The 12,293-nt window shown below is 39.6% G+C and overlaps 1 non-coding gene across 1 annotated transcript; it reads left to right on the top strand.

The window, feature by feature from the left end:
• Positions 1-8,646: 8,646 nt before the first annotated feature.
• LOC112763373 (small nucleolar RNA R71) lies at positions 8,647-8,754 on the top strand. Its single transcript, XR_003182865.1, has one exon. It is a non-coding gene; the product is annotated as a small nucleolar RNA R71 (small nucleolar RNA).
• The last annotated feature ends 3,539 nt before the right edge of the window (positions 8,755-12,293 follow it).

Below are 12,293 nucleotides of genomic sequence, written 5' to 3'. Positions count from 1 at the left end.
TGATTCCATTCTATGATATATTGTCATTCTTTATCTTTATGAATCTAGGGTAGAACAAAAGTATGACCTCTTATTCTACATGAGTTCTTTACGAGTCTTGACTGGGATAATATTGAGCTACAACTTGAGAGTACATCACAGGTTCCAACAAGTTATTTGGACTAATTGGGATACGTGACATGAAATCTCGTTAGTCATGGGTAATTGAGGTCCCTGTGGCACTAAGGCTAGAATCATAGAGCTTAATCTCCGATCCGGAAGATCTGACCTTGTATGTGGCCTTTTGAGTAGGATCATCAGAGATTGAATTGCGTGAGCTTCACCCTCTTCCAAATTGACTGACCTATTTGGGCGTTTGGTTTGGATCAGAGGAGATTAATGACCATGACCCATGGCTTAATCACTTACAACCTTGCCATTGAATGAATCAATCATTGTTAAAGTAGTGAGTAAGACGTATTAATCTAGAAGAATAAGCATTTTCGAGGCCTTAACTGATTCCTTATTATTGTTTCTACGCTAATTCATTATTGGTTCCTCTACTATTCTATTTTATGTGCCTACAACAACCATCACGTTTTCTATTCGCCTGACTAAGATCTGTAGAATAACCACACCTTGCTCAATCCGAGAATCTTCGTAGGATTCGACCCTCACTCACTTGAGGTATCACTTGGACGACCCGGTGTACTTGCCGGTTTAGTTATGCGAGTTTCAATTTTCGCGCACTAGGTAACAAGGACAAAGAATGAAAGAGGTAATTTGGTGTACAGTGGTTAGTATTTCTTTCTTTTCCATTTCCATTTTATTTTTTTATTTTTTTGTTTCTCATTCTTGCATCATGCATATTTTCCTTACTACACTATCCATGCCTAATACTATGCTTATCCTTTGAGCCTTCTAATCATCATGAGAAGGATTACTTGATAAAGGAAAGTCAAATCTACTAAATAAAGTCCTCTTATAAAAAGTGGTAGTGCATAAACTTGTGATCATATTCCAAGAAATATGATAACATATTGATCATCTTGAATGAAAGGGAAGAATTAAGTAAAAGATTTTGAAAACATTTTGAAAAACTTTAATTGATTTTCGAAAACCATGATTGAGGAAGAAGTAAAGTGACTTTTGAAAAAGATTTTGAAATTAGAAATCAAAAAGATTTGATTGAAAACTATTTTGAAAAAGATGTGATTGAGAAGATATGATTGGTTTTAAAAAAATGTGATTGAGAAAATATGATTTGAAAAACATTTTAAAAAGATTTGATTTTAAAAAATAACTTGGCTAACGAGAAAAGATATGATTCAAACATTAAACCTTTCTCAACAGAAAAGGCAACATACTTGAAATGTTGAATCAAATCATTAATTGATAGCAAGTATTTTTAAAAATGGAAAGAAATTGATTTTGAAAAAGATTTGATTGAAAAGATTTGATTTTTAAAAAAAATTGAAAACTTTGAAAAAAAATTGCATTAAAAACAAAATCTTCCCTCTTGTGCCATCCTGGCGTTAAACGCCCAGAATGGTGCACATTCTGGCGTTTAACACCCAAACTACTACCCTTTTGGGCGTTAAACGCCCAGCCAGGCACTCTGGCTGGCGTTTAAACGCCAGTTTGCCCTTCTTCACTGGGCGTTTTGAACGCCCAGCTTTTTCTGTGCAATTCCTCTGCTGAATGTTCTGAATCTTCAATCCTCTGTATTATTGACTTGAAAAGACACAAATTAAAAATATTTTTGGATTTTTAATAATAAGGAATAATCAAAATGCAACTAAAATCAAATAACAATGCATGCAAGACACCAAACTTAGCAGTTTGTATACTACTGACACTAACAAAATGAGAATGCATATGAGAAACACAAACACTCAAGTCAAGAGAAATTAAAGATCAGAGTAATGAAATCATCAAGAACATCTTGAAGATCACTTAAGACACATGAATGAATGCAAGAAGAACAGAAACATGCAATTGACACCAAACGTAAAATGAGACTCTAGACTTAAACAAGAAATTTTTGGATTTTATGATTTTGTAATTTTTTTGTGCTTTTTCGAAAATTAAGTGGAAAAGAAAATAAAGGTATCAAAATTCTTAATGAGAATTCCAGGAATCATTGCAATGCTAGTCTAAGACTCCGCTCCAGGAATTAGACATGGCTTCATAGCCAGCCAAGCTTTCAAAGAAAGCTCCGGTCCAAAACACTAGACATGGCCAATGGCCAGCCAAGCCTTAGCAGATCACTGCTCCAACAGCAAGATTGATAGAAATCAACATGCTCTTGTGATGATAAGTTGAAATCTCGGTCCAATAAAATTAGACATGGCTTCACAGCCAGCCAGACTTCAACAGATCATCATGAAACTCTAGAATTCATTCTTAAGAACTCTGAAGAAAAAAAAATACCTAATCTAAGCAACAAGATGAACCGTCAGTTGTCCATACTTGAACAATCCCCGGAAACGGCGCCAAAAACTTGGTGCACGAAATTGTGATCATCAATGGCGACATCAACATGGTACGCTCAATTGCAATCTCAACTTTTTATCACAACTTCGCACAACTAACCAGCAAGTGTACTGGGTCGTCCAAGTAATAAACCTTACGCGAGTAAGGGTCGATCCCACAGAGATTGTTGGTAAGAAGCAAGCTATGGTCACCCTGTAAATCTTAGTCAGGCAAACTCAAATGGTTATGAATGATGAATAAAACATAAAGATAAAGATAGAGATACTTATACAATTCATTGGTGGGAATTTCAGATAAGCGTATGAAGATGCTTGGTCCCTTCCGTCTCTCTGCTTTCCTACTGTCTTCATCCAATCCTTCTTACTCCTTTCCATGGCAAGCTGTATGCAAGGGTTTCACCGTTGTCAGTGGCTACCTCCCATCCTCTCAGTGGAAATGTTCAACGCACCCTGTCACGGCACGGCTATCCAGCTGTCGGTTCTCGATCATGTCGGAATAGAATCCAGTGATTCTTTTGCGTCTGTCACTAACGCCCCACAATCGCGAGTTTGAAGCTCGTCACAGTCATTCAATCATTGAATCCTACTCAGAATACCACAGACAATGTTTAGACCTTCCGGATTCTCTTGAATGTCGCCATCAGTTCTAGCTTATACCACGAAGATTCCGGTTAAAGAATCCAAGAGATATCCACCCAATCTAAGGTAGAACGGAGGTGGTTGTCAGGCACGCGTTCATAGGTGAGAATGATGATGAGTGTCACGGATCATCACATTCATCAAGTTGAAGAACAAGTGATATCTTGGAACAAGAACAAGCGGAATTGAATAGAAGAACAATAGTAATTGCATTAATACTCGAGGTACAGCAGAGCTCCACACCTTAATCTATGGTGTGTAGAAATTCCACCGTTGAAAATACATAAGAACAAAAGTGATCATTGGCCTCGGCCCCAGAGAGGGAACCAGAAGAACCAAGATGAAAATACAATAGTAAAAGGTCCTACTTATAGAGAACTAGTAGCCTAGGGTTTATAGAGATGGGTAAATGACATAAAAATCCACTTCTGGGCCCACTTGGTGTGTGCTTGGGCTGAGCATTGAAGCATTTTCGTGTAGAGACTTCTCTTGGAGTTAAACGCCAGCTTTTGTGCCAGTTTGGGCGTTTAACTCCCATCCTTGTGCCAGTTCCGGCGTTTAACGCTGGGAATTCTAAGGGTGACTTTGAACGCCGGTTTGGGCCATCAAATCTTGGGCAAAGTATGGACTATCATATATTGCTGGAAAGCCCAGGATGTCTACTTTCCAACACCGTTGAGAGTGCGCCAATTGGGCTTCTGTAGCTCCAGAAAATTCACTTCGGGTGCACGAAGGTCAGAATCCAACAGCATCTGCAGTCCTTTTTAGTCTCTGAATCAGATTTTTGCGCAGGTCCCTCAATTTCAGCCAGAAAATACCTGAAATCACAGAAAAATACACAAACTCATAGTAAAGTCCAGAAAAGTGAATTTTAACTAAAAACTAATAAAAATATACTAAAAACTAACTAGAACATACTAAAAACATACTAAAAATAATGCCAAAAAGCGTACAAATTATCCGCTCATCACAACACCAAACTTAAATTGTTGCTTGTCCTCAAGCAACTGAAAATCAAATAAGATAAAAAGAAGAGAATATGCAATGAATTCCAAAAACATCTATGAAGATCAGTATTAATTAGATGAGCGGGGCTTTTAGCTTTTTGCCTCTGAACAGTTTTGGCATCTCACTCTATCCTTTGAAATTCAGAATGATTGGCTTCTTTAGGAACTCAGAATCTAGATAGTGTTATTGATTCTCCTAGTTAAGTATGATGATTCTTGAACACAGCTACTTATTGAGTCTTGGCCGTGGCCCAAAGCACTCTGTCTTCCAGTATTACCACCGGATACATATATGCCACAGACACATAATTGGGTGAACCTTTTCAGATTGTGACTCAGCTTTGCTAGAGTCCCCAACTAGAGGTGTCCAGGGTTCTTAAGCACACTCTTTTTGCCTTGGATCACAACTTTATTTCTTTCTTTTTCTTTCTTTTTCTTTCTTTTTTTCGACATTTTTTTTTGTATTCACTGCTTTTTCTTGCTTCAAGAATCATTTTTATGATTTTTCAGATCCTCAGTAACATTTCTCCTTTTTCATCATTCTTTCAAGAGCCAACATTCATGAACCACAAATTCAAAAGACATATGCACTGTTTAAGCATATATTTAGAAAACAAAAGTATTGCCACCACATCAAAATAATTGAACTGTTATACAATTCAAAATTCATGCAATTCTTCTCTTTTTTCAATTAAGAACATTTTTCATTTAAGAGAGGTGATGGATTCATAGGACATTCATAACTTTAAGGCATAGACACTAAGATACTAATGATCACAAGACACAAACATAGATAAACATAAGCATAAAATTCGAAAAACAGGAAATAAAGAACAAGGAAATTAAAGAACGGGTCCACCTTAGTGATGGCGACTTGTTCTTCCTCTTGAAGATCCTATGGAGTGCTTGAGCTCCTCAATGTCTCTTCCTTGTCTTTGTTGCTCCTCTCTCATGATTCTTTGATCTTCTCTAATTTCATGGAGGAGGATGGAATGTTCTTGGTGCTCCACCCTTAGTTGTCCCATGTTGGAACTCAATTCTCCTAGGGAGGTGTTTAGTTGCTCCCAATAGTTTTGTGGAGGAAAGTGCATCCCTTGAGGCATCTCAGGGATTTGATGATGAGAGGGGTCTCTTGTTTGCTCCATCCTCTTCTTAGTAATGGGCTTGTCCTCATCAATGGGGATGTCTCCCTCTATGTCAATTCCAACTGAATAATAGAGGTGACAAATGAGATGAGGAAAGGCTAACCTTGCCAAGGTAGAGGACTTGTCCGCCACCTTATAAAGTTCTTGGGATATAACCTCATGAACTTCTATTTCTTCTCCAATCATGATGCTATGAATCATGATGGCCCGGTCTATAGTAACTTCGGACCGGTTGCTAGTGGGAATGATTGAGCGTTGGATAAACTCCAACCATCCCCTAGCCACAGGTTTGAGGTCATGCCTTCTCAATTGAACCAGCTTTCCTCTTGAATCTCTCTTCCATTGGGCGCCCTCTTCACAAATGACTGTGAGGACTTGGTCCAACCTTTGATCAAAGTTGACCCTTCTAGTGTAAGGATGTTCATCTCTTTACATTTTTCGGACTAAAATCCAAGTATTTCCCCCGAACCATAGTAAGCCAATTCTTTGGGTCCGGGTTCACACTTTGATCATGGTTCTTGGTGATCCATGCATTGGCATAGAACTCTTGAACCATTAAGATTCCGATTTGTTGAATGGGGTTGGTAAGAACTTCCCAACCTCTCCTTCGGATCTCATGTCGGATCTCCGGATATTCACTCTTTCTGAGTTTAAAAGGGACCTCAGGGATCACCTTCTTCAAGGCCACAACTTCATAGAAGTGGTCTTGATGCACCCTTGAGATGAATCTCTCCATCTCCTATGACTCGGAGGTGGAAGCTTTTGCCTTCCCTTTCCTCTTTCTAGAGGTTTCTCCGGCCTTGGATGCCATAAATGGTTATGGAAAAACAAAAAGCAATGCTTTTACCACACCAAACTTAAAAGGTTTGCTCATCCTCGAGCAAAAGAAGAAAGAATATAGTAGAAGAAGAAGAAATAGAGGAGATGGAGATGGCTTTGTGGTTCGGCCAAAAAGGGAGAAAAAGAGTGTTTAGGTTGTGTGAAAATGAAGGAGTGAAGATGGGTTTATATAGGGGTGGGGGGAGGGTTATGGTTCGGTTATGGGAAGGTGGGTTTGGGAGGGAAAGTGGTTTAAATTTGAATGGTGGGGTAGGTGGGGTTTTATGAAGGATGGATGTGAGTGGTGAAGAGAAAGATGGGATTTGATAGGTGAGGGGTTTTTGGGGAAGAGGTGTTGAGGTGATTGGTGAATGAGTGAAGAAGAGAGAGTGTGGTGGGGTAGGTGGGGATCCTGTGGGGTCCACAGATCCTGAGGTGTCAAGGAAAAGTCATCCCTGCACCAAGTGGCGAGCAAAAATTGCTCTTTATGCCATTTCTGGCGTTAAACGCCGGGCTGGTGCCCATTTCTGGCGTTTAACGCCAAGTTCTTGCCCTTTCCTGGCGTTTAACGCCAGTCTGGTGCCCCTTTCTGGCATTAAACGCCCAGAATGGTGCCAGACTGGGCGTTAAACGCCCAACTGCTAGCCTTACTGGCGTTTAAACGCCAGCAGGGTCTTCCTCCAGGGTGTGCTGTTTTTCTTTCTGTTTTTCATTCTGTTTTTGCTTTTTCAATTGATTTTGTGACTTCTCATGATCATCAACCTACAAAAAACATAAAATAACAAAGGAAAATAGATAAAATATAACATTGGGTTGCCTCCCAACAAGCATTTCTTTAATGTCAGTAGCTTGACAGAGGACTCTCATGGAGCCTCACAGATGCTCAGAGCAATGTTGGAACCTCCCAACACCAAACTTTGAGTTTGAATGTGGGGGTTCAACACCAAACTTAGAAGTTGGTTGTGGCCTCCCAACACCAAACTTAGCGTTTGACTTTGGGGGCTCTGTTTGGCTCTGTTTTGAGAGAAGCTCTTCATGCTTCCTCTCCATGGTGATAGAGGGATATCCTTGAGCCATAAACACCAAGAATTCTTCATTCACTTGAATGATCAATTCTCCTCTATCAACATCAATCACAGCCTTTGCTGTGGCTAGGAAGGGTCTGCCAAGGATGATGGATTCATCCATGCACTTCCCAGTCTCTAGGACTATGAAATCAGCAGGGACGTAATGGTCTTCAACTTTTACCAGAACATCCTCTACAAGTCCATAAGCTTGTTTTCTTGAGTTGTCCGCCATCTCTAGTGAGATTTTTGCAGCTTTCACCTCAAAGATCCCTAGCTTCTCCATTACAGAGAGAGGCATGAGGTTTACACTTGACCCTAGGTCACACAAGGCCTTCTTGAAGGTCATGGTGCCTATGGCACAAGGTATTGAGAACTTTCCAGGATCTTGTCTCTTTTGAGGTAATTTCTGCCTAGACAAGTCATCCAATTCTTTGGTGAGCAGAGGAGGTTCATCCTCCCAAGTCTCATTTCCAAATAACTTGTCATTTAGCTTCATGATTGCTCCAAGGTATTTAGCAACTTGCTCTTCAGTGACATACTCATCCTCTTGAGAGGAAGAATACTCATCAGAGCTCATGAATGGCAGAAGTAAGTCCAATGGAATCTTTATGGTCTCATTTTGAGCCTCAGATTCCCATGGTTCCTCATTGGGGAACTCATTGGAAGTCAGTGGACGTCCATTGAGGTCTTCCTCAGTGGCGTTCACTGCCTCTTCCTCCTCTCCAAATTCGGCCATGTTGATGGCTTTGTACTCTCCTTTTGGATTTTCTTCTGTATTACTTGGAAGAGTACTAGGAGGGAGTTCAGTAATTTTCTTGCTCAGCTGACCCACTTGTGCCTCCAAGTTTCTAATGGAGGACCTTGTTTCAGTCATGAAACTTTGAGTGGTTTTGATTAGATCAGAGACCATGGTTGCTAAGTCAGAGTTGTTCTGCTTAGAACTCTCTGTCTGTTGCTGAGAAGATGATGGAAAAGGCTTGCTATTGCTAAACCTGTTTCTTCCACCATTATTGTTGTTGAAACCTTGTTGAGGTCTCTGTTGATCCTTCCATGAGAGATTTGGATGGTTTCTCCATGAAGGATTATAGGTGTTTCCATAGGGTTCTCCCATGTAATTCACCTCTTCCATTGAAGGGTTCTCAGGATCATAAGCTTCTTCTTCAGATGAAGCCTCTTTAGTACTGCCTGGTGTATTTTGCATTCCAAACAGACTTTGAGAAATCATATTGACTTGCTGAGTCAATATTTTGTTCTGAGCCAATATGGCATTCAGAGTATCAATCTCAAGAACTCCTTTCTTCTGATTAGTCCCATTGTTCACAGGATTCCTCTCAGAAATGTACATGAATTGGTTATTTGCAACCATTTCAATCAGCTCTTGAGCTTCTGTAGGCGTCTTCTTCATATGAAGAGATCCTCCAGCAGAGCTATCCAAAGACATCTTGGACAGTTCAGAGAGACCATCATAGAAAATTCTTATGATGCTCCATTCAGAAAGCATATCAGAGGGACACTTTCTGATTAATTGTTTGTATCTTTCCCAAGCTTCATAGAGGGATTCTCCTTCCTTCTGTCTGAAGGTTTGGACTTCCACTCTAAGCTTACTCAATTTTTGAGGTGGAAAGAACTTTGCCAAGAAGGCATTGACTAGCTTTTCCCAAGAGTTCAGGCTTTCTTTAGGTTGAGAATCCAACCATATTCTAGCTCTGTCTCTTACAGCAAAAGGGAATAGCATAAGTCTGTAGACCTCAGGGTCAACCCCATTAGTCTTGACAGTGTCACAGATTTGCAAGAACTCAGCTAAGAACTGATGAGGATCTTCCAATGGAAGTCCATGGAACTTGCAATTCTGTTGCATTAGAGAAACTAATTGAGGCTTAAGCTCAAAGTTGTTTGCTCCAATGGCAGGGATAGAGATGCTTCTTCCATAGAAGTCGGGAGTAGGTGCAGTAAAGTCACCCAACACCTTCCTTGCATTGTTGGCATTGTTGTTGTTTCCGGCTGCCATGTGTTCTTCTTCTTTGAAGATTTCTGTTAGGTCCTCTACAGAGAATTGTGCCTTAGCTTCTCTTAGTTTTCGCTTCAAGGTCCTTTCAGGTTCAGGGTCAGCCTCAACCAGAATGCTTTTGTCCTTGCTCCTGCTCATAAGAAAGAGAAGAGAACAAGAAAATATAGAATCCTCTATGTCACAGTATAGAGATTCCTTGAGGTGTCAGAGGAAAAGAAAAATGGAAGGCAGAAGTAGAAAATTCGAACTTATCAAAGAAGATGGAGTTCGAATTTTTCATTAAGGAATAGTGTTAGTCCATAAATAGAAGGAGGTGAGAAGAGGGGAAGTGATTTTCGAAAATTTAAGTAAAAGATTTTGAAAACATTTTGAAAAACATCACTTGATTTTCGAAAACCATGATTGAGAAAGAAGTAAAGTGACTTTTGAAAAAGATTTTGAAATTAGAAATCAAAAAGATTTGATTGAAAACTATTTTGAAAAAGATGTGATTGAGAAGATATGATTGGTTTTAAAAAAATGTGATTGAGAAAATATGATTTGAAAAATATTTTAAAAAGATTTGATTTTAAAAAATAACTTGGCTAACAAGAAAAGATATGATTCAAACATTAAACCTTTCTCAACAGAAAAGGCAACATACTTGAAATGTTGAATCAAATCATTAATTGATAGCAAGTATTTTTGAAAATGGAAAGAAATTGATTTTGAAAAAGATTTGATTGAAAAGATTTGATTTTTAAAAAAAAATTTGAAAACTTTGAAAAAAAATTGCATTAAAAACAAAATCTTCCCTCTTGTGCCATCCTGGCGTTAAACGCCCAGAATGGTGCACATTCTGGCGTTTAACGCCCAAACTACTACCCTTTTCGGCGTTAAACGCCCAGCCAGGCACTCTGGCTGGCGTTTAAACGCCAGTTTGCCCTTCTTCACTGGGCGTTTTGAACGCCCAGCTTTTTCTGTGCAATTCCTCTGCTGAATGTTCTGAATCTTCAATCCTTTGTATTATTGACTTGGAAAGACGCAAATTAAAAATATTTTTGGATTTTTAATAATAAGGAATGATCAAAATGCAACTAAAATCAAATAACAATGCATGCAAGACACCAAACTTAGCAGTTTGTATACTACTGACACTAACAAAATGAGAATGCATATGAGAAACACAAACACTCAAGTCAAGAGAAATTAAAGATCAGAGTAATGAAATCATCAAGAACATCTTGAAGATCACTTAAGACACATGAATGAATGCAAGAAGAACAGAAACATGCAATTGACACCAAACTTAAAATGAGACTCTAGACTTAAACAAGAAATTTTTGGATTTTATGATTTTGTATTTTTTTTGTGCTTTTTCGAAAATTAAGTGGAAAAGAAAATAAAGGTATCAAAATTCTTAATGAGAATTCCAGGAATCATTGCAATGCTAGTCTAAGACTCCGCTCCAGGAATTAGACATGGCTTCATAGCCAGCCAAGCTTTCAAAGAAAGCTCCGGTCCAAAACACTAGACATGGCCAATGGCCAGCCAAGCCTTAGCAGATCACTGCTCCAACAGCAAGATTGATAGAAATCAACATGCTCTTGTGATGATAAGTTGAAATCTCGGTCCAATAAAATTAGACATGGCTTCACAGCCAGCCAGACTTCAACAGATCATCATGAAACTCTAGAATTCATTCTTAAGAACTCTGAAGAAAAAAAAATACCTAATCTAAGCAACAAGATGAACCGTCAGTTGTCCATACTCGAACAATCCCCGGCAACAGCGCCAAAAACTTGGTGCACGAAATTGTGATCATCAATGGCGCCATCAACATGGTACGCTCAATTGCAATCTCAACTTTTTATCACAACTTCGCACAACTAACCAGCAAGTGTACTGGGTCGTCCAAGTAATAAACCTTACGCGAGTAAGGGTCGATCCCACAGAGATTGTTGGTATGAAGCAAGCTATGGTCACCTTGTAAATCTAAGTCAGGCAAACTCAAATGGTTATGAATGATGAATAAAACATAAAGATAAAGATAGAGATACTTATGCAATTCATTGGTGGGAATTTCAGATAATCGTATGAAGATGCTTGGTCCCTTCCGTCTCTCTGCTTTCCTACTGTCTTCATCCAATACTTCTTACTCCTTTCCATGGCAAGCTGTATGCAAGGGTTTCACCGTTGTCAGTGGCTACCTCCCATCCTCTCAGTGGAAATGTTCAACGCACCCTGTCACGGCACGGCTATCCAGCTGTCGGTTCTCGATCATGTCGGAATAGAATCCAGTGATTCTTTTGCGTCTGTCACTAACGCCCCACAATCGCGGGTTTGAAGCTCGTCACAGTCATTCAATCATTGAATCCTACTCAGAATACCACAGACAAGGTTTAGACCTTCCGGATTCTCTTGAATGCCGCCATCAGTTCTAGCTTATACCACGAAGATTCCGGTTTAAGAATCCAAGAGATATCCACCCAATCTAAGGTAGAACGGAGGTGGTTGTCAGGCACGCGTTCATAGGTGAGAATGATGATGAGTGTCATGGATCATCACATTCATCAAGTTGAAGAACAAGTGATATCTTGGAACAAGAACAAGCGGAATTGAATAGAAGAACAATAGTAATTGCATTAATACTCGAGGTACAGCAGAGCTCCACACCTTAATCTATGGTGTGTAGAAACTCCACCATTGAAAATACATAAGAACAAAAGTGATCATTGGCCTCGGCCCCAGAGAGGGAACCAGAAGAACCAAGATGAAAATACAAGAGTAAAAGGTCCTACTTATAGAGAACTAGTAGCCTAGGGTTTACAGAGATGAGTAAATGACATAAAAATCCACTTCCGGGCCCACTTGGTGTGTGCTTGGGCTGAGCATTGAAGCATTTTCGTGTAGAGACTTCTCTTGGAGTTAAACGCCAGCTTTTGTGCCAGTTTGGGCGTTTAACTCCCATCCTTGTGCCAGTTCCGGCGTTTAACGCTGGGAATTCTGAGGGTGACTTTGAACGCCGGTTTGGGCCATCAAATCTTGGGCAAAGTATGGACTATCATATATTGCTGGAAAGCCCAGGATGTCTACTTTTCAACGCCGTTGCGAGCGCGCCAATTGGGCTTCTGTAGCTCCAGAAAATCCACTTC

Source organism: Arachis hypogaea, chromosome 2 (assembly GCF_003086295.3).
Source record: "Arachis hypogaea cultivar Tifrunner chromosome 2, arahy.Tifrunner.gnm2.J5K5, whole genome shotgun sequence".
In the NCBI taxonomy this organism is placed as follows: Eukaryota; Viridiplantae; Streptophyta; class Magnoliopsida; order Fabales; family Fabaceae; genus Arachis; species Arachis hypogaea.
This window is presented reverse-complemented; position numbering and strand designations above follow the sequence as displayed.